This window comes from Pleurodeles waltl, chromosome 5, assembly GCF_031143425.1.
Source record: "Pleurodeles waltl isolate 20211129_DDA chromosome 5, aPleWal1.hap1.20221129, whole genome shotgun sequence".
NCBI lineage: Eukaryota > Metazoa > Chordata > Amphibia > Caudata > Salamandridae > Pleurodeles > Pleurodeles waltl.
Window position 1 is genome coordinate 1,152,948,459 of NC_090444.1, and position 21,959 is coordinate 1,152,970,417.

A 21,959-nucleotide genomic window follows, 5' to 3' on the forward strand; every position below is an offset into this window, starting at 1 on the left:
TCCCCCCACTTTGAACCATAGCTTTGATAATCATACAACAAAGTAAGTGAAGTAGGGGAGCAGCATGCCCCTCTCTAGAAGATCTTCCTTGTTTATTCATCCAAGCAATTATTCAATCATCATTTCATTCTTCCTAAGTATATTCACTCATAGCTTCCATGATTTAAGCTCTACTTTCTTTCACCAAATTTTCCGATCCATTATCCATCTATTTAGTATCCACCCTTTCTTTCAATTGCCCTTCTTTCACCCATCCATCCATTTACGCAACACCCTTTTACCCACCCATAAATGCTTTCTTTCCCTCATTTTACCTATCCTTTCTTTTAACCTTACGTTCTTTCCCATATCCACCAAGCCATCATTGTTAGCGTACATTTCATTTTGTGATCTTTTGTTGAGTTGCAGGTAGAAGAGGCCATATCTCAACAACCGCTGTATCTGGTAAAGTGGGGGGCTCACAATCACGAGTCAACAATGCCTTTGTAGCTAGTGAGTATAATAGTAATTGTCAATAAGCAAGCAATGTTACATACCACCACCTGTCCCTTCTGCTGCTTCTCCCACTGCTCTTCTGCTCCTGGAGAGACACTTAAGCTGGTGGCACTTTGTGTGGCTAGAAAAATATATATATTTTTTCGATGCCAGATACACCTCCCCTTAATTTTTTTAATAAAAAAAAAACCACTGCAATACATCACTACAGTTCAGTTACCACTGCATTATTTTCTATCAAAAATATTACTAAGGGCATTTCGTTGCTTCTTAATGTTAAAAAAGGCAGGTAGTCAACCCAATCAAAAATGTTTCATAATGGAAGGGCAGAGCTATAGCCTATGATGATGAAGACTCTGAATCATTGAAGTACAAAGAAGGGGTGGAATATTAATGGTCAATGAAAGGCATATGGTGTTGGTTGGCAAAAGAAATAGGACCTCATACTTTCCAGCCATGCTGCACTGTCATGGGGACTGCTGGTATTCTGTATTAATGAATTAAACAGCATAACACTGGGGGTGGCGGTCCATGATCACTCTCTCATTAATTGCTAGAGCAGGAGCAAGAAAAAGAAAGCCTTCTCAACAAACATGCATGGTGAATATTATTTACAACACTTGGGCCTAGAATCTTCACAATAGAAGTAGAATACCAAAGATCTCTTCTTAGTCTTACAGTACCACAAGATAAATAGGGGAGAGGTAAATATCAACAACAAAGCAGAAGAAATGTACAGACTAGTAGAGACCGGAAAAAGTCAGCTACCAAAAAACAAAACAGGAAATAAGGGAAGAAAGATAATGCAGGGATAACAGGAATTAAACAAAAATCGGATAGGGTAATTGGAAAAAGGAGACAGTATAAAAAAATAAACAATGCACAATTAAAAGTTGTATAATAGTGGGCAGAGGTAAAAGTCAGGAAAAAGCTAATAATAATTAAATAATAGGACTTACTGGAGTAAGCAGAGCCCTCAGCAGTGACCTAGGTGGTCAGCGCATCTACGTTGTCCCTCTTTTTGCCCTTTGGTGCTAATCTAATACATAAAGAAGATTACAAATAGTTTAGTGGTACAGTTAATCTCCACAAAATTATTATAACAGCCAAACATGGTACTAGTTTTGACTATCTTTGAGTTGGCTATACTAATCCTAAAATCCCTAGTCTAAATTTCCTTAACAATAACTACATTTGAAACTAACAGCTATAATCTCTGATTCTATTCTCATTTCTCAACTCCCTTGATGAACCGACTCAATCTTCCTTTTTTGCAATGCACAGAGGCATAATAGTACTACACATCACTGTGAAAGTGCTTGGGACTGTACGAGCTACATAAAGAAAATCACAGAGAATGCTAACTCGCTGATATCACTAATTCACTATGGTGAAAGGATGACAGAGGAGTCTGCATTGCAATGGCTTTTTAAATAATCAGTCAAAGCGAGCGCCAACGAGTATGACAAGGTTGCGCTGAGCACCTGTCTAGCTCAAATGTGATCACATAATAATATTCTTAATGTAAACTAAATGTAACTTACCTCTGAGTGTGAGCAACATGCTATTTGGAAAAAAGCTATCATTGTAGAACACCAACATAAAAAATAATATAGTTAATACTCACTGAGCCCCGGAATCTCGACATCTAGCAGGTTGAGCAGGTCCTTCTCCCAGTTTGAGGATGCTTACCTAGCAGTGCATCTACTGTTGGGTGGTGTGCTGGACCTGGCTGGTGCGCCGCACATACCTGCACTCCCTCCCCCAACTCAGCCGATGCTCCCGCAGAAGGTACCCACTGCCAGGCCTGCCTCCTGCTGCCAGCATGGAGAAGAGGTTGCACTGCACAAAAAAAAACAATGCTTACACCTCACAAAAGATGGGCTGTGGCTGCACCCCTTGGCGGTGCCACCACCTGCAAGATAGGTGGCTGCTGGCTGCTTGGGAGGAGGTCTGGAACCGCTACTTCCCTGTTCACTGCCCCGCTCTGCCATGCCACTTGGTGGGTGGAGAAAAGAAACAGAAGAAGGAGGGAAGGAAGGAAAGGGAAAAATAAACAAAAACACAAAAAGTCACCAAAAGCGCGTACAAAATAAAAAATGTAAACGTACACAGACACAAATCACAAACTAATACAATAAATAACAATGAGGGGTGGATTAATTTGGAGGGGAGAGGACTGAAAAGATTAGGGAGGGTTTGAAAGACAGGCCTAGCATCATGAACTGAGTAAGAAAACAAGATGGCTGCACCCATGCTAGCCGCATGGTGCCATTCACATATGGTTTTGAATGCAAGAACATACTCCGTGTGGTGTTTAACATAAAACGCAATGCAGATAAGCACAATGTGAAACTCCACCTGCCCCTGGAGCTCTGCATAGCTTGGCAAATTTTATTAACCACTTAGCGGAGTTGCGCATATCGCGACTACGCAAACTCTGCCCAGGCCTACTTAAAATCCAAATTTACCATAGGTTGTGATTTTAAATTGAGAGTCCAAAGACACCAAACTCGAAATATCTATCTGGGCCCCATTGGAAATTACACTTATAAAATGTAATAAGGCAATCCCAATGTTAATCTATGGGAGAGATAGGCTTTGCAGTAGTGAAAGACAAATTGAATTGTTTTTCCATACTTGCACATGTAAAAGTTAAAAGTACATGTCCAACTTTTTAAATACACTGCCCCGTACGCCTGGGACTGTCCAGAGCTTACCTTAGGGGTGACATATATATTAAAAAGGAAGGTTTGGGCCTGGCAAGTGAGTTAACGTGCTTGGCCAATATGGCAGTTTAAAACTGCACACACAGGCTCTGCAGTGGCAGGCCTGACACATGTTTAAAGGTCTACTAAAGTGGGTGGCACAATCAGTGCTACAGGCCAACTAGAAGCATTTTATTTACAGGTCCCTGGCACAGGTAGTGTACTTTATTAGGGACTTACAAATAAATTAAATTTGCCAATTGTGGATATGCCAAGGTTACCAGGTTTTAGTGAAAAAGCCCATGCACGTGCACTTTATCACTGCTCAGCAGGGGAATCATGTCAAGGATTCCAGGACTAACAGCTGTTATACAGAAACTGAGAGATCCCTAATACTTCATCCCAGTATGAGCTGTCATGTAATGTTTGACACTGAATACATTGTTTTAAACTTTGATTCATCCTTTCTGTATGTCCATCAGTCTGAGGATGATGACTGGACAACAAGCATACCGCAGTACCCATAGGTTCACTCACACCTTTCCAGAAATGGGACATAAACCAAGAATCTCGATCAGAAATAAGCACAAACGGTACCCCATGTAGGTGAAAGATAGCTTGTGTGAAGACGTCAGCAAATCTTTTAGCTATTGTCCCTTCAATGGGGGTAAAGTGTGGCAGTCATCTCAGATGATCAACAGTTACCAGGACTGTATTAAACCCCTCTGCAGTATGTGGTAACTCAACAAAAAAATCTAAGGACACCATATGCCACAGGCGAGAAGTTACCAGGATAGGCAACAGCAACCCTGGGTGGAGGGGGGGGGGGGCAACATGAACTTGTTTACTCTGAGTGCAGACAGCACAGGTAGAAACAAGTTGATGTGTATCTTTTACCATTGTGGGCCACCAAAAATGCTTACCTGGCAAATTTAGGGCTCTCATTTCACCTGGATAACCCACTATTGTGCTATTATGACATCAGTCAAGTGCTTGTTCTTACAAATCATGCATTGGCAGATACAAAACCCAATTAATATAATGTAGCTGCTCTGTTTTCGCTATCATATTGATGTAGTTTTCTCTTACTGTCTTCTGTCTTTTGATGCTGCTGCATTGTAGTTACACAATCAGGGGTTGCTACCAGACCTAACACTTTCTCTGCAGGTGCAATGGTAAGAGGATCATAATTTCTCTCTTGTGGGTCATGGCCATACTGAGAGAGTGAGTCTGCTTTTCCATTTATTTCTTCCTTGTTGAAATATAATTACAAAATCATAATCTGCAAAGAACTGAGCTCATTGTAACTGGTGGGCAGATAAAGCTAGAGCTGATCTAAGAAATTGCAGATTATGATGGTCTGTAAGAATGGTTGCTGTATGTTGTGCCCGTAACAGATAAGATCTCCATTCCTCAAAGCCATACTTAATGACAGAAAGCTCCCTATCTGCCACTGTATAACTAGATTCAGCTGGACTCATCTTTTGAGAGTAGTAGGCCACTTGAGGCATTTGGACACTAACTGGATATCCCTGGGACAATCTCCTTCCCACCGCTGTTTGGGTTGCATCTGCCTCTACAATGAAAAGCTGCAAGGAATCTGGGTGTCGAAGATTGGGTGATGTGATAAACTATATTTCGAGGTTTGAGAAGCCTTTTCAGTTTCATCATTCAAATGGGAATTCACCCCTTTTTTTAGGAGTCTGGTAATTGCAAATACCAAAGCAGACAATTGACTGACAAATTTCCTATAAAAGTTAGCAAAACCTAAAAAACTTTGTACTTTTTGATTGACTTATAGGATTCCCAACCTTGAGTGGTCTCTACCTACTTTATATCCATTTGCATTCCTTTTGCTAAAAACTGTACCTCATTCACATCAAAAATATACTTTCCAAATGTTAAAATCAACTAATTTTTTCTTAGTTTTGCTAAGATGCTTTTAACACGACTCACATGTTCTTCCAATGTCTCAGAAAAAATCAAGATGTGATTAATATACAGAACTGCACAGATATCAATGTAGTCACATAATACCTCACTGATGAAAATCTGAACTGCAACAGAAGCACTACAGCGGTCAAAAGGCATCACCAAATATTTAAATGGACTGAACTCGGTATGGAAGATGGTCTTCCATTCATCCCCCTCTTTAACCCATACTAAATGATAGGCCCCTTTAAAATCTAACTTAGCAAATATGGTGGCCTTTCCCACTCGACCCAACAAGGAGAAAATGAGAGGGTACCTATTCTTAATTGTCACACGGTTAAGGGCCTTGTAATCAATATATACCCAGAGCTCTCCCCCTTTTTTGGAATGAAAAAAGGGGAGGATGCTGGAGAATGAGAAGGACGATTGAAACCTATTTCTAAGACTTCATACAGATATTGTCTTAGAGGCATATTTTCTCTCTCTCTGTCAGGGCATAGATTCAACTTCAAGGCAGCAGAGCCCTAGGTATATATTATTCCTACAATCATAAGGTCTATGCTGGGGGTAGCACACTAAGGGCCAGATGTAGGAAGCCGTTTGCATGGTGCAAACTGCGAAAATCGCAGTTTGCGGCATGCAAACAGCCTTATGCGATGCTCATTCACAATTTGCGAGTCAGTACCGACTCGCAAATTGTGAATGCGACTCGCAAATAGGAAGGGGTGTTCCCTTCCTATTTGCGACTCGCATTACAATGCAGAATTGCTTTGTGACCGCGAATGCGGTCGCAAAGCAATTCACGGTTACCACCAGTGTCACACTGGTGGTAACTCATTCACAAAAGGGAAGGGGTCCCCATGGGACCCCTCCCCTTTGTGAATGTTGCTCAAAAGGCTTTTTCAGAGCAGGCAGTGGTCCAATGGACCACTGCCTACTCTGAAAAAACGAAACCAAATGGTTTCGTTATTGTTTTTATTTTGCAACTCGTTTTCCTTTAAGGAAAACGGGCTGCAAAATAAATTTAAAAACTGCTTTATTTAAAAAGCAGTCACAGACATGGAGGTCTGCTGACTTCAGCAGGCCACCATCCCTGTGAGTGCAGGGACTCGCTATGGGGTCGCAAAATGCGACCCACCTCATTAATATTTATGAGGCGGGTCTTTGCGACCCCATAGTGAGTCGCAGACGGTGTCTGAGACACCGTTCTGCATCCGATATTGTGACTCGGAAATTGCGAGTCGCACCTACTCGCAATTTCCGAGTCGCAATATCGGAAATTCGTACATCTGGCCCTAATTGTCTTTTTATCAAACACATCCCTAAAGCTCTGATATTCCACGAAGCTTTATACTTGAATCACCTATGGGATCTAGGGAATGTTCTGAGAGCACTGGAGGAGTTTTATTACAATGTTGTCCACAATAGGGAGAAGAACATGTGAGAGAGCCATTTACCCAATCTATGGTAGGTTATTTTGATTCAACAGTGCTACCCCTAGGATAGCCTGGAATTGTGGGGCTGTGATGATATTGTAACTAATGAACTCATGACTCCCTTTCAAACATAGAAAGTTTCAATGGGATAGTACAGGAATTAATCAGACAAACTTTCCCCTACTGTACGGATACTTTCCACTTTAGGTCTAGAGATAATAGGAGCTGTGTCCATAAAATAGCCTTTTGTGCCAGAGTCAAGTAAGATATCAATACAAATTTTGCCATTTGGTTCGCACTCTAGGCACACAGGAAACTGCTTCACAGGATACTCCCAGTACGGTTACCTAAACCAAAAAAGACCCTTGTATCAGAAGAACCCGGCAATTTGGTCTCCGCAATTACTGGGTTTATGCATTTCCCAACTGTTTGAGTGTTTAAGATGGAGTTTTAACTACTTCTTTCTCTTTGCTGTGGCTTTAAGGAAGTGACCTGCTTTTCCACAGTATAAGCACAATTTCTTATCCAGTTGCCGCTCTTCGGAGTAAAGGGGCCATGTAGAACTCCTATTTGCATTGGATTAGGTTCATCTACTGTTTTGTATTCAATCCGTCTCTCTCTAGACAAAAGAAATCTTGGTTCAGTTCTTCACTTGTTAGACTTCCTTTCCCCAGCATGTGATGTATGTGTACTGCTAAATCAATCAACTTGTCACAATCAACCAACAGATCCACCAGCAGATCCATCACTTGGGCCAACAAATCCTTCAGCTCATCCCACAGACCTCTATAAAATGTTGATGCCACTTTTCCTTTGGTCCAACCTGACTACACTACCCACCTATTAAAGATGGTTAAATGGGTAATAAGGCCGTTATTATCTAGTTTCAAATTCAATAGCTCAGTATCAATTTTCTCTATAAACATATGCCTGTCAAAAAAAATTAGCATTTCATATTTAAACTCAGTGTAATTGTATAATATAGGATCATCCCTCTCTACAGGTAGACTGGACCACTTGGCCGCAGTTCCCCACAGAAATGCAAGCCGTTGATTGATCATTGGGAATACACTGATTTACACATGAAGTGTAACTGACACTGATTAAGAAATGTAGTGAATTTAAATGATTTCTCAAAAAACTGTTCCGATGTAGCCAACGGGGTACTCTGTGGAGTGATTACTTGCACAATGGAGTTTAGTGATTCATCTCCTCTTGTCTCCTTTACCAATATCTGACAGGTGTGTGACAAAAGTAGAATGTCTTTGCAGAGGTTTCCTAGATCCTATATCAGAAGACATGGTTTTAGGTTGTGACTCTGGGTTAGTTATACCCCCTTGAATTTCATTTAATGACTGAGTCAGTTTCTGTGTTTCATTTTGGGATTGTGGACCTGCCTGCCTCAAATCCTTAGTTTCAATCGGTAATGCAAAAAACACCACAATGACATCTAAGAATTTTAGGGTCTATTCCTCCATCTAGACACAACCAGGAAATAGATGGTCATGTAAGATCTCGTAGAAGAGATATTGCAAATACAGCAGCTGAATACCGAACCCTCAAAGCTCTTTTGTCATAGGAAGAAAATACCAATCACCATGTTACAACAGTACCCAGGGGAAAGGGGATAATGGAGGAGAAACAACAGATGACAAATCAAGGTGTTCACTGGGCGTCAGCTTGGTGTCTGAGTGGGTAGTGGAACCTCAAAGGCATTGTTATGTCTGGAAATAGAATGCAGAAATGAGCAGTGTTACTTTCTCTTAACAACTTTTTTCTGAATATATGCTGAAAACAAAGTACAATAATGTTCTTACCAGAATTCCCACTTTCCCCACTGGCAAATCCGGTTCACTTCGTAGCTTTTTACCCTAAAGAACAGAAAGGAACATACATTTAGTGTTTTTTCTAAATCCAATACTCCTCCCATATGCCCACCGATCAGATGAGAAGTTCCTTGTGAATATCTTTGTACAGTGGAATTATTTAATTCCTTAGCACAATAAAAGCAAATAAAGCAAAACAAAATAAACAATTTACATAATATCAGACCCCACAAATTGTCCAGAATGAAAGGGGATCAGAGGTTTTACACCTAGAGAAAAGTCAATTTGCATGAGCTCATTAAAATCTCTTAATATGCTAATTGTCTCTTCCTTATTTCAGGTACACACAGGTTCTCTAAGATCCAAGGGGAAGATCCAGGAAGTGATTCCAGTGTGGGTCCATGGGGAGGAGGGTAAGAGACATTTCTATTTACAGACCTCTTTCCCTAATATGGAGGGATGGATTTCTTTTGGTAAAAAATTCTCTTGGTTGCCCAGGCAAAAATAACAGGGAATACACTGACCTTTACTGAAGAAGCAACAGAAAATAGCCAATGTCCAGGGAACATGCCATCCGATGTGAAGCAGTGAAATTCTGGCTCTTCAGGTAAGTGGTAGTAAACTTTAATTGCAGGTAAAGATAGGCTCCTGAATTCAGTCTTTATACACTGCACTCGGAAGCCCATTGCATCCAGTGCTGTTTCTGGGGGGTGGACCGATGCAGAGGACAAACCAGAGACTAGACCACATCTTTCGTGCTGGCCCACCTCTCCTCAGGCACCATGTTGGCTGCGCAGTGTGTCTGAAATTGGGACACACAGCAGCAGCCTTGACAAAATACCAAAGATAAAAATTGGTTGCAGTAAAAGAGAATATCAAAATAGTACAGAGCATAAAGCTCATTTAAAAAACTGGATCAGGTCCAATTTTGAAAAGCAAGAAATAATACAGCATCAGAGAGTGTTGATAATGACAAGGTATACATTTAATACAAGAGGCACATCCACAAAGAGATCCTTAGATTCTGTCTATTTTAATTGAGAAAAATATTTAAACAAAAACAATAATATATAGTTATTTTAGCCTTTTGTTTATAAATCAAACTACAGGTAAATTATTTCAGTTTGTGGGTGGGCCAATTCGTTAAACATTCACACCTGAAATATGTTGTGATCTGCAGGTCATGAGTTCAATCCCCAGCCAAGCCATCTCAGCCTTTCATCTTTCTGAAGGTTGATAAACGGAGTACCACTAATTCATATCTGTTATTCACTGTGCTTAGAAATGTCAGAAGAATGCTTTGAAGGGTTATTCATAATTAAGTCACTGTTATTATAGATCGTCTTTCTCATCACTCACTGAATTTAGGAAAAATGTATACTTCCAGTTCTGTTCAAATATTTTGAAATATTTGTAAACTAAAGAAGCAGGCTAACAAAACTGTTTTTCCCAGAAAGTATCTGCTCGTATTTGCTTTTAAGATAGTTGTTGACAAGGTATCCTCCTTGCCGTTAACTTCAATTTACACAAGGCCATCACTTTGCATAAAGATGTAAACATACATCTTTAAATCAAAGAGTAAGCAGCAGCTTGTAGGTTGAACCTGATCTATAAAGTATTCTGTGTTGCTTGTCTTTTGCAGCAAAAATAAACAATCCAGAATGCTAGATTATTTTTCCCACAGCACCTGCTGGACCCCTAGTTCCAGTGCACCGCCATTAAAAGTAAAGCAGTCCTGCTGGGTTGGATGGTAATGTGCCACTAAGGCCCATATTCCTACTTTTTTAGCGCCGCATTTGTGTCATTTTTTGATGCAAAAGCGGCGCAAACTAACAAAATACCACTGTATTTTGTAAGTTTGTGCTGATTTTGCGTGAAAAAACAACGCAAATGTGGCGCTAAAAGAGTATAAATATGGGCCTAAGTGCATAGCAGCACTACAGAAAAAGGGGCACTGTTTTATAATAGTATGTCATTTTGATAGGAAGTGGCAACTCTACCCTACTAGATTTATGGCTGCCCTGCTGACATGGATGCGTGCTGTCCAGTTAAAGGTGTGACAGCCCTGCTGGGAGAAGCTGTTGACTGATCACACTGCTCACCAATGAGCATTGAACCAGCTCATGAGACTTAATAGCAATCGTTCTGCCAGTACATCATGTTCTGTCTGTCTCTTTCTCTAGGTAGTAATAGCTAGGACCTAGTTTCTATAGAAAGAACATTTTTTGTTTTGCTCATAAATTTGGTTTTGTTTGATGACTCGTCACAAAATTTTCCCCAAAAATATAATACTCATTTTAGCTGCTGTCTGGAACGTTTTGGGGTAATGTCAAGCAGGGGCTGTCCTGAACTCTCAATTTGCACCTCTGACAAATTCCTACTTCTCCGACCATTTGTTTAATAATGCAACTTCCTTAATTCTTTGATAACAATCTTTTCAAATACATCAAGAGCATAACTCTGTATTGCTGGCATAAACCTAAATCTAGGCTTGAATGGACCTGGACATGACAGAGCAACCTCCAACCCTAGGTCCATCAAATTAATATACGGGTCTTCGTGACCAGGCATTTCACTCTCAAGCATAGTAAGAGTATGTAAGATAGCAACATGTGTAATCTGTAAATTTCTCATAAGGCGCAATATCTATTTCACACGTCTTGCCCCTTCCATCAATGATACCATATTTTGAGCTTCAGTTTTCTCAGAAAGCAACAAAAGATCTATTCTTGTTTTTACATAGTCACATTTTTAATTTAATTAATTAATGTTGCACATAAGTATTGAGACTTGTGACTATACACTTAGGTGTCTGGAGGTGCAGTACAATAAGACAGATATCGACATGAATTATGCCCACTTGGGCTAGACTTAATAGTATTAATCTCTCCAGGGATATTAATAAAGCACATATACAACTATGGTGGGATTAGACATAACAATGAATGTTCCGCTATTCAATTTGGATGATACATGTATGCTAAACATTTCATTTATATAACATTCTAAGATGGCGATCGTTGTCATTTTTAATGCATCATGTTAGGAATTGTTATGCCCGTCTTTTGTTTTTATATTTCCACTTGGTTTAAAATTGTGGTGAATCTAAAATGGAGAAAATTGTGTGCATTTCTTTGAACTGATAGCCCTTTGATTAATGGAATATATAATCGGGCCATGTTCAACGAATATGTAAAGACCTCGACATTATATTGGGATATTGTCAACATGTTTAAGATATGAATTCTGTATATATTAATGTTGCAATGGGTTACAGCACTCAATATTTAATATTTAAACTGAATACCAGGCATTGCAATAGTATTTGTTTTACATTCTAAGATGGCAACCATCTTTGTAATCATTGCACAGGGATAGCAAATGTGTCTATTTTTGTTTTCACTTTTTTCTGTGTTGATGGTAATGATAAAAATAAAGAGAATGTTCGGTGCCCCATACCGTGATCAAGGCTACGGCCGCAACACGTTGGAAGCTTACCATCTGCAGTATTAAATTGGACTTCAAATGCATCCACGAGTGTCCGGGACTTCTTTGTGATTGAGAAGGTGTGACGTAGGAATTATTGGGGCTACTGGAGCACACCATGGACTGCCATAATGAAGAGCCTCCATAACTCCGGGTGAAAGCTGAGGATCTATATATATTTATATATAAATGCATTAACTAAAACAAAAGCATTTTATAGTGCTCTTGGTATGCCTTTCACCTTCTTTGATGATTGAAGACAAGTGAGTATATATATATATATATATATATATATATATATGGTGCTATGCGCCATTAACTAAAATAAAAGCATTTTAGTGCTCTTGGAGTGCCTTTCACCTTCTTTGATGATTGAAGACAAGTGAGGAACGCGGTGGTGTGCGTTATGTTCGGCACCCCCAGCGGTCAGGAGCAGTCGAGCACGCTGGACCAAGTGTGGATATATATATATATCTATAATCTTTTCATGCTGCATTCCAGCCCGGAACCTCTCAGCATCTGTGAATGTCCGGGTGAGGCACCCGAGATACCTTATAGACGACACCTCACTCTTTCAAGCAAGGAACAAGCAGTCCTATAGAAATAAATTATCAAATCCCATCAATCTTTAATGCTCATGGTTATTAAGTGTTTCTTACAAACAGCAACCCAACGCATTTCAGTGGTCTTGCTTCTTTGTTCACGAGTGAGTTAGAATGATCCCAGCACCATTTTTTAAAAGTCATTAAGTAAAAGCAACAACATAGAAAAAGGACTTGGACAGTGCTGCGAAGGGCAGAGGCCATTTCTGAATGTTTTCAACTAGTATAGCCAGCCTTCATAAATTGTCACAATCAACACAAAAGGAGATCAGATTAAGATTAGATTTATAAATTAAAGAAAAATCATTAATACTCCAAATAATAATCGCTTCTCATCATCTTCAATGTAATAAATTATGATGTGTCCAAAAGTTATAGCTCTCGTCACTGCAATAAAAATACCTCAGTAGTCAACAATGACTTCCCGGAAAATCTTCATTCTGATATTATTATTCAGTTGTTTTTAGAAAGCCCTATAATGAAATTAATGGAAAATATATGTCCCGCAACATTTGCCACAACCATCCATTGTTTTATGTTTTTACAACAGGGCGGGGCACAATGTGGTCGGATTATGCCCAAACGTAGTTTGTTCAATAGATATTCAAATTAGACTTTTCTTTTGCTTGTCTAGGAAGCCGGCAAAAGAGCTAAGACATCTTACCCTTTTTTGGGAAGCAAGACTCAGCACAAAAAATCATCCAATTGTAAAAGAGGGAAGATCTCCTCAAATATCTTCACATCCTTAAGCAATACTGTTTATATATATTATTTCATCAACCACATCTTCTTTGAACATTGATAGTTTTATTAGTTCAGTTGTGAATATCTATATGTAACTCCATGTGCAGTAAAAAATGCCATAGCACATGTGAAGATATTTAAGGAGATCTTTCCTCTTTTACAATTGGATGAATTTTTGTGCTGAGTCTTGCTTCACAATTATAGCACCAAAGGTTTTGGTGATTGAGGATTAGGGGGCTGATCTTTTGGACTTGTGCACAATTTGTCCTTAGAAGTTGACTTATGTGACTTACATGACTGAAGGGAAAGGTACGGCTATATATGCCTCGGCCCCCTTTTTTGTTTAGCCCACTTGGGTGGGATGTTACATTGATCACATTTGAATTTATTTCAGTGTTTATGTTTGAATACAATCTTTGCTGCAATTTTTTGAGTAGACCACTGGGGCTTGATTGTGAATGGACACATTAGCAATTGTGACTTCACCCTAGGTGTCCCTAGGGTTACTGACACCAAGTATCCATTATATTGTAATGCTGTTTTAAAAACTGTATATCTCATTCATCATTCCTTGTGGGCATTGACATAGGCATGAATTTACTCACACAAAACCATAGCATTCAGCTGTTATTGTTAGAGTTATGTCAGGTAACTATAACTCGTGTCCTAAGATAACTATAATTCAAGACCGTGCCATGCATAGTATTTTATGTATAATTTTACAGCAAATGATGCAGTGATATCAATGATGTTATAAAACATGTCATGAGTTCTGTAATATCCGGGGTAATTAGGAGAGGGAACAAGTTATATTTACCTGACATAACTCTAGCTATAACAGCTGAATTTCTGTGGTGTTGTGCGAATACATTCAGAACCTAAGTATAACGTCCCTGTAACCTTTATTTTTTCTGCGAAAAAAAATATATATATGTGTGTATATATCCCAAGAAACACGTCGGTTGAAAAACGCATAGCCTTATTTGCGTTCAACACCACAATGAACCGAGACAAATTCAGGACCAGCGTATTTTTTTTTTTTTAAACTTACGCGTTTCGGAGCTGAGGCTCCTTGCTCACAGGTAGATACACATACCTGATTCATTTACTTATTTAAAGACCACCACATGTGTTTTTTCTCACAAGTCAAAAAATAAACAAAGGGCTATCAAAACACATTCTTTCTCAGAAAAATGTCGGCCATCTTTAAATGTGCTTTTCTACTTCTTCAATTCTACTACATGTTATATATTGAGCTCTATAGTGCCCTGCACACAATATATATAATTCCCTTATAAGAAAATGAGCGTTAATAAATAATCCAAAATAATTAATTCCAAAAATTATTTCAAAAAATTATTATTTTATACAAAATACATTTGTCAAACTAATAGTATACATCCAACTCAATTATGCATTATCACAACTACCTGCATAGATTCTAATCCTTCATGCAATCTGTCCCTTTTCAACATGTATTATGTGTGCATATATATATATATATATATATATATATATATATATATATATCTTACACACCGTTGTGCAAATCTATTAGTACAATGGATCTCAAAATGTACCAGACAAAAACCTTTCTATATAAAAACAAAAAGTCCAATTTGATTTTTTGGTCCTTTCTTACCTGGTACTAAACTTTCATTTTTACATGAGTATTCTTTTCTACACCCCCATCAAATCCAACACTACAGGGATCTGAATGTATAGGGTGCGATAAATTGCACGCATGCTGACGTTTTGGAGAATAACATGTGGATGTTGATGTTTTTCGTCCCAATATTTAAAAGTCAATATTGTTGTACCAGACTGGAAAGACGGTTGTAATTTTAAACCTCAGTCAACATAAAAAAATATATTGGAAAATTAGTAAAGTTTACAATAAGAAACAGCATATGCATTCTGTTTTAAATTAAAATCCAGGCTCTAGAGTATTTTGCAGCACTAAGGGAAACTCCTGACTATGGTGACAAACAAAGGCTAAGCTTGCTTTCCAAATATTATATACAGAAAAGAAATCTCAGCCAAAATTCCTTTTTGATGACAAATAACAGTAATGCTGGAAGACGTGCCTGTGGTAAACTCATGAGTGCCTTGAGTTTTTCAGATTACTTGCAACACTCGAACCATTTTAAACTAAAGAGCATAAATCTGTGCATCAAGGCCTTCAGTGTTTTATGTGGGTGTGCTGAGATTCCTCATGACAATATTGGAAAATGCTTCGGCTTTCAGCACGATGACACCAGCCAAGATTGAAAGGGATATTTAGGTCATGTAAACAGTTTTTCCTGTGCCTGGCATCTATTTCTCTTCTATGAACATAAATCAAGCCAATGTTCTGGTTCCCACTATCACAGTAATTCACAACAGTGCTTTTTTTGATCTCATATTGTAAAGTACTCAGAAATCTCTGCACGCTACCTCTCCACAAAGGTTCCACTCTTGTCTCAATAGCTGTGTTAGGAGGCAATGCCTATTTTCCCGTAGCTTTCCTTGATGCAATAAATCCATCCCTGCTGGGCAAATATCTGCTTTAGATGCTGCTGTGAGAAAGGAGTTTGCAGGGAGAAACTGGTACCTCCGAGCACAAACAGAGCCTCTCCATCAACAAGGCCGGCGCACTTTCACTGAAAAAAACAAAGGTTGAAGTAAAGTTACCAGCTGTACGAATGAATGAACGACTAATTTATTGTTTCAATTAATTAAAACCATCACAATATTTGCACCTTAAAGATTCAAAAATCTTTACATAGAAAAATGGTTGAAACATTAAATAGTAGATATAATTTTCCAAATAACATCTTAAACAACCTAAAAAACCTTAGGGTGTCAGAATTACAACATCCGGATAGCGATAAAGTATTATCCAAACGGACAAGAACTCGACATACATTTTACACAATGACTTGGATGAAGAGTACCTGCCTATGCTATTGAAGCTACACTGAGGAGCCTATCTCTGGGATGCATGCAGTTTAAAAGGTTACTGTCAACTACTGGCAGGCACTTCACTCAGAATACTGTCACATGCAATTAAATACTTCATCAGTTTACAGTTAATCTGCAGTACTAATGGATGAAGAGTGAAAATGATAGCTGACCTACAGGTTCTGATGCCTCGACTATAAAAAGCTTCTTTCAATAATACAGCACTCAAGTGTTTTAATAGTGGGCAGATACAAACTAGACGTACCACGTCCTCCTTAGCAGCTCCGCACAGCCTGCAAGTCTTTCGGACAGAATATTTCCACAAAGGCTTGTCAGCCAAAGACTGTAAAATACTGAAACGAGTTGCCATAAATGTTCTCTTTAGTTGTAATGAAAAGGTTGTGCGTAGATATGCTGTGGGGTGCAAGTTCCTGTATGAGTGGAGAACCATCAAGGCATGGGTACGAGTTGAGAGTATTTGCTTATCAGTATAAAGGGGCTGGATTTTCGCCGCTTTCTTCAATACTTGACAGAATACATGATGAAATAAATTCGAATTCCATAGAGCTGTTTAACTTCTTTCCAATGCAGAATAATAAAATGCTCTATAAAATGACTTGTGGTCCAACTCCACCGACTGCCAAAGGGAGTTGAAAAGTACTTGATCTTGTGTTGCTCTTACCTTATGCCATGCTTTTATGGTGGGGTACCTTCTCTCCCAGGTTTGTGGACTTGCGATGGGGAGGTGTACTGTGGGAGCCCGAATTTACGCTTGTGTGCCCTGATTTGAAGATTGCCCAGAAGCAGAGCATTCCTTCCAAGCATGATCACAATAGCATAGGTGTTTGATGGCAAGAGTTTTGGAGAAATAACCAACATAAGAGGTGTGAATGAAGGACCAGTCAGATTTTTGGCTAAGGCACAGAACGCAAATGTATATGCGTTCCCTTTCTTAGCAGTATACTGTTTGTGGGCCTTGAAAGTCAACTTATTATCTATGTACAACCCCAGGCACTTATAGCAGTTAACTTTCTCTATGATGGTGTCACCAAACCTGATCCTTGGGAATGAATCAGAATTGCTTTGAAAAGACACGGTTTTAGTTGTTTCTGTATTAATTTCTAATTTATTGAGCTTGGTGTATTCTGTAATTTCTGCGCATAGGTTCTGTAGACCCACTCTTGCATGACTAAGTAAAACAATATCATGTGCACAAGAAAGATGAGTCAGTCTTAAATGGCCCAGCCGAGGTGGATGGGAGTTGGCCCTAGCAAGTCTTGGGAATAAGCCAGCTACAAACAGATTAAACAGATGATGGGCTAGCACACACACCCATGCTTTAAACTACATGCCATGGGAATTTTCCTAGACACCCTTGTGCCATGGGCCAATCTGATTTGTATCCAAGTGCAGAAATTTAACTGCTCCTTAGCACACAGGGTTCTTGATGGGAGCCCACACACTCTTAGGGGGTCTTTACAACATTGGCGGGCGGCGGTGTAACCGCTGTGCGGCCGCCAATGCAGCCGCACTCCCACGGTGGCCATTATGACATCCCCGCTGTCCCGGTGGGTGGAAACAGAGTTTCCGTCCGCCGGCCCACCGGGATGTGGGCCGCAACATGGGAGCCGGCTCCAAATGGAGCCAGCGGTGTTGCGGCCGTGCGACGGGTGCAGTTGCACCCGTCGCACTTTTCACTGTCTGCTATGCAGACAGTGAAAGGCTGCACAGGGCCCTGTCAGGGGGCCCCTGCACTGCCCATGCCAGTGGCATGGGCAGTGCAGGGGCCCCCGGGGCACCCCGACTCCCTGTACCGCCAGCCTTTTCCTGGCGGTTCAAACTGCCAGGAGAAGGCTGGCGGTAGGGGGACTCGTAATCCCCTGGGCAGCGCTGCCCTGGTGGATTATCACCGCTGGGGCAAATGTGGCGGGAAACCGCCGGCCCCGGCGGTGCGTCGTAATCCCCTCTGAAGCACCGCCAGCCTGTTGGCGGTGCTTCAGCCAAAACAGCCCTGGCGGTCTTGGACCGCCAGGGTTGTAATGAGGGCCTTTGTTTTTTCCATAAGAGGCTCCAGTCCACCTGGCCAAATGCCGCATTTAAGTCAATGAAGCATAAATGCAACTTGTTCTTTGATCACTTTAATTTCTCAGCTATTGACGCTAAGATATTGGCAGTGGTACAAAACCCTTGACGAAACCAAGTCTGGTTGACATGAATTAGAGCTTTTGAGGATGATCATTCTATCAATTCATCTAGAATTAGAGAGGTGCAGTACTTTGCCCCGCGTCAATAAGAGCAATTAATCTGTAATTTGCCAGATTTGAGCGATCATCACACTTGAAGATTGGGCTAAATATTGAACCTCTCCAGTCGCTAGGAATCATATGAGTTAATGCCACTCTCGTTATAAAGAGCTGATAACTGTTGAGCCCAATATTCAGGGTCATGCTTATAGATGTCCTGTGGAATACCATTTGGGCCCGGCGCACCATCCCTGTGACCAGCTTATATCACATTTGCCACTTCTACTGCTCTATAAGGGTTAACTATTAAATCGCTATCAGTGTCAGGTGGACAGATGCTGATAGATGACTACCCATTCTGAGCAATGAGCATTTCCTTAATTTCTTCTTCTCAATTGTGCTTTTCCATGCTTTGTTGTGAGTGACCCAGTGCGAGCTATTGGAAAATGCTTTGCTCAAATGGGATACCCAGGCTTCTTCGGTTATACTTGAGAAATTTATAGGCATTACGACTCTGTTAATGCCATTGATTGTTAATCAGAATGCCCTTGAATTTGGTAGTTTGGCATCAAAAATTTACTTCACCCAAAAGGTGCTGTATTTCACTTTTGATGAAGCCAAATTTGCTTCTCATAAGGCTTCCGTAGGTCTCTTGCTTTTCCCCATAGTGGGGAAGTGGCAGGAAATTTACTTGCATGCCTGATGGCTCTTCTTAAACCTTTTTTTAAGGTTCTGCATTTTGAAGTTAATCCTCTAAGCCCCTTAGTCTCTCGCCTGTTGGTGGAACTTGCAAATGAGGGAGCAGATAGCAAACAAGTCCAAAGATAAGTCCAAGCTGCAATGTTCGTATTATGCAGTGTGTGGCAGGCCTCTATTGTTTCTTTTGCTTTATTGACCAGCCTTTTAAGTGAATGGTTAGCCCACTCAAGTTGCTTCAAGTTGGTGGTACAGCAGGAGCGATATCGGGCAGTGCAGGCTCATGTCTAGGTGGATATAGACTTAGCGCCAGATGCTGTATCTTGTGATCACTACTTGTGGTATATTTAACTGAGAATTTCTTCACAAAGTTTAGCAGAGGAGCAAGAGAATGGCATAATCAATTATTGACCTGGTACTTGCACTAAAATAAGTGTACCTAGGTGGCTTGTCCTCTTTTGTTCTGCGTTGATCACTCTTAAGACTAGATACTCCAGTGAAACAACTAACTCCTGACCAATTCGATCTCTAAGTTTATTCGGCTGAACTGCTTGCAATTCGACATCTCAAAGATCATTTTTGATTGGCAAAAGTTCGTCATCTGGCAGGGTGAAAATGAAAATGGTATTGAAATCATCATTTGTAATTATTTCCCACCTTGGGTTTGCTAATTTAATCTCTGTTATAGTAGGTATTAGCTTTTTTAAACAGCGCCCTTTTTTTGGATGCTATAGGGTGGGCATGTACATTAAACAGCAGTACTATCTTTGATTGATTGTTGTGACTCAAGCTGAATTTAATGATCTGTGAATCCTGCAGCGGCTCTGTGCTGACATCCAAGACTGTTGACACATTGACTGCCAGCCCCCCACTGGTCTACCAAATCTCTAATTTTCTGGCCTCAACATGGTGTAGAATAAAAGCTGGCAGCTGGAGAGGATTGATTTGCCAGGTTTCTTGTACGGCAATTATCTCATACTTGCCCCATTGAGGCAGAGTTGCCCCATTGTGAAGATTCTTTATCAGACCTGCGATGTTCCAGGAGTGAATGTTGAGCGATGTCCACAAGGGTGATTTCACCCTCCCTTGGGGGTGTCACGTGTATACCCAGGAATTTAAGGTAGATGCTACCCAGTGACATTCTTCCTTGTTCTCCTCATTTGGCCAGGTTTTGTTTGATCGTGTAATTGAATCTGTTGGGCCGTGTGCACTGTGTAGCACAGAAAAAAAATGGTTTTAGGCCTGATTTGCCAAGTTGGGCAGTGATGGAAGTTAACAAAGGAGTGGGATCACAAGGTTTCATGGGTTTCAAAAGAGTTATACCCCAGGTGTAAAATTGCTGGCTTGCTTTTAGTATTAAAACTGCTATCTCTTCTAGTCTCCAGATGGACACAGTCTATTCAGGGTGGAAGTTATCAGCTTGCAAAAGAAATTTAATTTCTAGCAAGTCAGAAGACTTCAAATGTCTCAACGTAGGTATCACCACCAGCAACCTTAGGATGTTACCTCTATTGAGGATATCCTGGGGACCTTGAGAAGTATACTGGGGGATAAAACCACATAATGACTTCCATCCTCCATTATGCAAGTAGCTGCAGTTGTGGTGGAAGAGCAAAATGATGTGTCAGAATCGGCCTTGATTATACTTTTCTCTTTCTTGTTCACCATGGGCTTATTGCAAAGGTGCGAAGCCATAGTTATACTATAAGCCATACCAGATTGCCTTGTAGAGGCTTGCACCTTCATGAGGACTGATCTGCCTCCACTTTTAGATGTTATGCCTAGTAAAACACCACGATTTGGTGAGCTTTGGAGATATCGCTTGTGCTTTTTTAATACCTGGGGTTCTGACCTTTCTAAATCTTGCAATAAGGTATGCGCATAGGAAAGCATAGTTCACGCTGTATCTTGAGAGCTTTGGTGCAAGCCAAGCTGTATACAAGCTTTCTTCACCCCGTTACTAGCGACGTCCACTGTATCTGCTGTTGTTAGTGATTAATTGAGAGTGGACAAAGAGTCCCAAGATGTGCAGTGGTCTCCGTGTGTTCAGTATCATTTTCTGTTGATTTCAGGGTAATAACATTGTCAAGATGTTGTTGATCCTGCTTGAGCTAAAAAATCTGATATAATTCCTTATTCTGAGCACTTTATGCTGGAGGAAGAAAATATTTTTTCTTGTCTTTCTTGCTCATTTCTTCTGCCTCTTTCTTAATACTAGGGTCATTGGTTAGTGATCCTTCAGCCCCATTGAATACAGTGTGTCTGGGGGATGAGATAAATGTTCAGTTTTACCCTGTCCCTCTGCCGTGTTTTGTGAGAGTGTGGGCCTGATGTCATGCTGCACTGCACCCGTTGTATGTGACTTGAAGGATGCTCAGATTGTTTTACTTGTCGGGTCATCAGCTGCAGATAGTTTGTCAGAAATTGTATGTTCAGGCCTTGGTCCGAGATGTTTTGCTTAACCTGTTTATTTATTTGGACTCCAAGGGGCAGATTTTAGAGCCCCTGCGCCACCGGAGAGTAACTTTTTGTGACACTCCAGTGGCGCTTACCACTGCTCCATATTTACAAGGAGGTATAATGCTACTTTTTGTGGAGTTACGCCTCCTTGTAAATATGGGCCTTTGCAGTTTTCTGTGTCAGAGGGGTGTGCAATGGGAGTTACAGTGGGCGTTTCACCACAACACCCATTGCTTTTGATGTGCCCCAGATTTACGAGAAATCGTAAATCTGTGGAAGCGCCAAAAACTAACCCTACCCTGGAGATGGCGTTAGCACAGCAAATTGAGGAGGAATGCTTTAATTCCTCCTTGTTTTTTTGCTTTTTCTATGTGTGCTGCATCCTGCA

General features: G+C 40.3%; 1 long non-coding RNA gene across 1 annotated transcript in view; it reads left to right on the forward strand.

The window, feature by feature from the left end:
* The window catches only part of LOC138297365 (uncharacterized), a 210,506-nt gene that overhangs the window by 118,484 nt on the left and 70,063 nt on the right, over positions 1-21,959 (forward strand). Inside the window, exon 2 of the long non-coding RNA XR_011204055.1 lies at positions 8,738-8,810. This is a non-coding gene — a long non-coding RNA (uncharacterized lncRNA). The remainder of the gene's footprint in view (positions 1-8,737; positions 8,811-21,959) is intronic.